We start from the raw sequence: 5,191 nt of genomic DNA, 5'->3' as shown, positions 1-5,191 counted from the left end.
GATAATTGTGTTTGTTGTTATTGTTGATGTTTGTAAGTTGATACTTGGATATTGTTGATCCAAAAAGGTACATGTCAAAAAAACTGCAAGATCCAACCACTCTCCAAAAATTAACATTTCAAACCCACAGAATCACATAGGCCCCCTTACTAAGTTAGTCCACACTTTTGAGAGGGAGAGACACTAAGGGCCAATCTCAATTCTCTGTTTTACCCCTTCCCATTCCCCTATCCCTTCATCTTACCCCTAGCCCTTGTCCCTCAAAACCGAGTGGCAAGACATAGGGGTGAAGAATATTCCACTTGGAAATGAGATACCACTAGCCAACCATAAGGGAGAGCTGGATGATTGAAACACTTGAATTAACGTAATTTACAGAGATCGTACCACACTGAAAGCTAATATTTTGTCACTAGCAACCTGTCGTCTGTCAAATAGGCTATAATTGCATTTTCAGCTCGGAATAAAACCGTTCAGGAATTATTATGACCGCCACTCGGCGGTCATATAGGTTTAGTCAGATTTTTTTTTTTTTTTTTTTTTTTTTTTTTTTTTCGATGTCCAAATTTCCGCCAATGATTCCCGGACACTGAAAGACCGGGTAGACAAAACTTGGTGGGCATGTAACCCCATATGGATAGCATGGAACCATCGTTTTCGTTTTGATCTGTAGCCCCCATCGCTGGACTGCACCCCGAAAGGAGGGTAGGGCAGACACAGTTTTCTGTGAATATCTCGAGAACCGTAAGGTTTAGGAGGACCATTATTTTTTGTATGTTGATCTCAAGGGGCCATGTCAACGCATTCCATAACCACTCATTTCATGTATAGCGCCACCTAGTTAAACACAAAAAGTAAAATGAGGTGGTGTAATTGAAGGTATCTGTGACCTAACATAGTCAAAACTGCACGAAATTGGAAGTGTAGGATCATTATGACACCCTCTGTATGCACGCCAAGTTTTGTGGAATTCCGTTCATGGGGGGGCCACACAATAAATTAATTTATGTTACTATACACCAACTGGCCTGTAGGTGGCCGGAGACAGTTTTTCTGTGAATATCTCGAGAACCGTAGGGGCCTAGGAGGTCCACCTTTTTTTTATGTTGGTCTTAAGGGGCATGTCAACCCATCCCATTACCACTTATTTCATGTATAGCGCCACCTAGTTAAAAATTAAAAAGCATAAAATTAGGTGTTTTCATCTCAATATCTCTGGCTGACAAGGTCAAAACTGCACAAAATTAAAAGTGTAGGATCATTATGACACCCTCTGAATGCATGCCAAGTTTTGTGTACTTTCGTTCATGGGGGCCTTACAATAAAATAATTTATGTGTACATTTAGTGACGACACCAACAAGGATTCCCGGACACTGAAAGACCGGGTACACAAAACTTGGTGAGCATGTACCCCCATATGGATAGCATGGAACCGCCATTTTTCGCTTTCATCTGCAGCCCCTCGCTGGACTGGACCCCGAAAGGAGGGTAGGGCAGACACAGTTCTCTGTGAATCTTTTATGGTATGTTGGTCTCAAGGGCCCACATAAACCTGGCTCATAATCACTCATTTGTGATTCCCCGGTAAAAATGAAAATCAGTAGGATTAAAAGAAAGCCAAAATAAATATTCATCATCATCATCATGGCTGCATTTTCAGTATTGGCGAGAAGTAGTCGCTTGTCCACTAGATGGCGATCGCTGCAGTGAGACGTAATTTTGTTGGAAGTTAAAAGGGGTTGGAAAAAAACAATGGACGCTTCATACAAGGACTGTAATTTCACATAGCGAACATCTAATAAGGATAGGGCGATGTTCACATGAAGTGTAATTCCCATTTCTTCTTGAAGCGAAATAAATCTGAGGATGTTTATCGGACATGCTTGGTTTTACTGCAGGTAATGCGTAATCTTGTAATATCAATAAGGACCTAGGTAATGTTACCGTTAAGCGTTGGTTGAGTGATGGAGGCATTTGATTTATTGCATTTGTAGAAAACTATAAATGCGGTTATACCAAGCAAATGTATAGCAGCACTGTTTGTATCTTTCGACTGTCATTTATTGCACGCGGCTACAAAATCATTCTGTGCAATGGAAGATTTACCAACGCTACACCGGGTCTGATGCAGTTTTGCCTATACATGCGTGAGACTGAGACGCCTGTTTATTTTGTTTTAAGTGCGTGCAGGGTGTGAGAGGGGAATCGATGTGCTTTGATTACAGCTTGGTAGTTGTAGTCTGTGAAATTAAAAGCACGCGGTGTGTGAAGTATCCAAACAATGACACCTTCATTTCATTATGGCTGTTTTAGCAAAACACCTTAAGCTACTGTGTAGTAGGTCCCATTTAGAAGTGGCTACTTCATTTGCGCTTTCATTGACTCATGGAGCTGCGTGAATGTTATTACAACTTTTCGCCACGATATGACAGTTTAAGTCCGCTTTGATACTGTAAGGCGAAGCCATTGGTTTCAAAGGAGATTTTATTTGTGTCGCCAGCATAGCCTATTGACAATTTATGTTGTCAATAGGCCTACCTTATAATCCTACCTGTAGCTTAGGGAAGCTAACAACTTTCTATTAGGATCTAGTTTGTTAGTTACCGCTTTGTCATAACTCCCTGATGCATTTTTGCATTTAGAATAGCCAGAGCGTGTATATCTCAATCGAAAATTAAACAATATCGGTGCCTATGGACTAGGCTGGGTGAACCCAGCCTGATCTGCCCGCTATTTATTTTTGATTTCTTAAAAGATTGAGCTTGGTCTGATGAAAGCCAGACTAGCCATGGACCTCAGTTAAACAATGCAAGGGAACATGAATCAGCCTATATTTGCACTAACAATAACGGACAAAAGCTCTTCAACGCTGGCCCGTTAAAATGTGTATGAACAGTCTAGCGACGCATTTCATCAAGGCCCATTTGGACATGTCAGTTATTTGCACCACTGGTTAGATGTAAAACAGCACTTCGTTTCAGACTAGGCTACTGTTACTTAATTTGTGCATTAACAATAACGTTTCAGACTACTGTTACTTAATTTGTGCATTGACAATAAAGTATTACATGAACTAAAGATGACTAAAATCTTATGTAGAAGAAGAAACATTCACAAAAAATCCATCCATCCAAAATGACCTTTGTTTTTGATAGCTGTTGAAAACGGCATGGAACTGACAGAGATGTTTTTGTTTATAAATACATAAAAATAAATAAATAAATAACATTATGCTGATACCTTTTGCTTTTCCCAAATACAATGTAGCCTACAGGTGTAAGTGACCTTTCATCAATCCAGTTGCAATGGATGAACTGTGATGAACTGCCCTACTTGTGATTGTTTAGAGATTTTAAAGGTTTTATAACAATTCTACATCTTCTTTGGCTATTCTACAATCTATTCACCTTTTCAGCACCAGTAGGGTACTTTCTGTGCAGCCGCACACACACACTCAGGCATGCCAAACAAGCATACACAAAAGTTTCAAGAGTGGGGGATGGAGTAAAATATGGAGACAAATTGAAGTGGGATTTATTTTCGCGGAACGGATGTACAGGACTGAGCGGCGGTCATATTTTGTACCGCTATGCGGTACATCTAGTTTCAACAACAGCTGAACGTGCCTATGTTCGTTCGCAGCCTACCTTGGTCCGGGTGAATGAAACAGGGATGGGGGACAAAATAAACATGCAGTTTGCTATGTAAACATCCCACAACTCCTTTGATATTTTACAATAATATCCAAATGGTCGTTACTTGACATCAGAGGCAATCGCTACCTGCCTAGGAGTCGGCAGCAGTAGGCCTATGCAGCATTCATATCAGACGAGCGGTAAAAAAGTTCAGCGAATTTAGCTGCTGTTGGACTTTACATTTCTGACATGGTATGCTGCCAATTCGCGGGGTAGACATGGAAATATGTAAAATGCGAGACATTCGCGCAAATAATGATGTGCTGTTAACATTCACAAAACAGCGTTTTTTTTTAAACTTCCTCGTGAAGAACAGGACCTTCAATATATGGTCACAAGATTGAATGCAACATAAAACAATTACCATTTTAATTTTATAATCCTTATTAATGCCAACATTTCATGTCAATGAATCTGTCGGTGTGCTTATTTTTCCGGTGTGAGCGGTGTATGTTGGGTATTTATCTTACCCCTCGGTTTCAAGTAAGCTCCCGATCTTACTTGGTTTTAAGGGATATCTACCCCTTGCCCTTATCCCTACCACTCGATCGAAATGAGAATTGAGATAGCCCTTCGTCTCACGTGCACGCGCAAAACTAAGGGGAAGGGGTAAAATAGAGAATTGAGATTGGCCCTTAATTAAGTTTTGAGTGTAGCACAGTAAGCACGCGCATAATGTATTGGCTTTACGCACAGAGCAAGCGCATTCTAGCCTGGTAGGCAACATATCTACAGTAATGCAGTCTAATTACAATCTAATGCAGATTAGTTTTACGTGAATGACACGTTTTTACCAGAGACGAAGCTAAAGGTGAAGATCTATATCCTGTTACTGGATCAGCAGGTAAGACGGGACGTGAGAGTGCACGCATCGATTCCGAAGAGTGCTAAGCCTTGATTCTAGTATGTCGTAGATTATTGTGTTCAGGAATTAGGGAATTAGCCTTCATCACATACAAATACAGGTCATGTTATCTTGGTAGATAGGGTATAAAGTTAAATGTTAGAGAAGTGAATGTTGCTGGCTTCAATAGCCTAGTCACGAAGAGACCGCTCTGAACGAGGTTGTCGCCAAGTTAATAACCGAGTCTTGTCTTTAGTGCATCGTAGATGATTGTGTTCATGGTAATTCACACATTATCGATGGTGAAGTAGGCTACTGTGTCATTTCAATATTCAGCAGTGTCTTAAACAGAAAGATATTTTATTACCTGCATATATGGCCAAATTTCCGCTTCAATGAGTGTTCCCATCAGAACAACAGGCCCTGTCCACTCTGTCTCTTCCTCTTTCACTTACTCCACAGCAGAGAATGTCTAATAAGGGGAGAGCCGCCACTCTCGGGACACTTTCGGTTTCTGAACTGGTTGCAGTTCCCATTCTGCTTCCACGTGAGGGCGCTCACGAATAAGTGCAGAATGAATGGAGGTCTATGGAGCTGTAACCTAGCCTGACGAGCCAGACCCACATTAAAATTTAGGGTCTGGGCACTCA

The 5,191-nt window shown here is 40.9% G+C and overlaps 1 protein-coding gene across 2 annotated transcripts in view; it reads right to left on the bottom strand.

The window, feature by feature from the left end:
• Positions 1-4,984, bottom strand: part of LOC125289166 (butyrophilin-like protein 2) — a 49,665-nt gene extending 44,681 nt beyond the window's left edge. For both annotated transcript variants that reach the window (XR_007192590.1, XM_048235869.1), the window contains exon 1: positions 4,909-4,984. The gene's annotated coding sequence lies outside the window, so the exon portion shown is untranslated. The remainder of the gene's footprint in view (positions 1-4,908) is intronic.
• Between the last annotated feature and the right edge of the window lie 207 nt (positions 4,985-5,191).

This window comes from Alosa alosa, chromosome 24, assembly GCF_017589495.1.
Source record: "Alosa alosa isolate M-15738 ecotype Scorff River chromosome 24, AALO_Geno_1.1, whole genome shotgun sequence".
In the NCBI taxonomy this organism is placed as follows: Eukaryota; Metazoa; Chordata; class Actinopteri; order Clupeiformes; family Clupeidae; genus Alosa; species Alosa alosa.
This window is presented reverse-complemented; position numbering and strand designations above follow the sequence as displayed.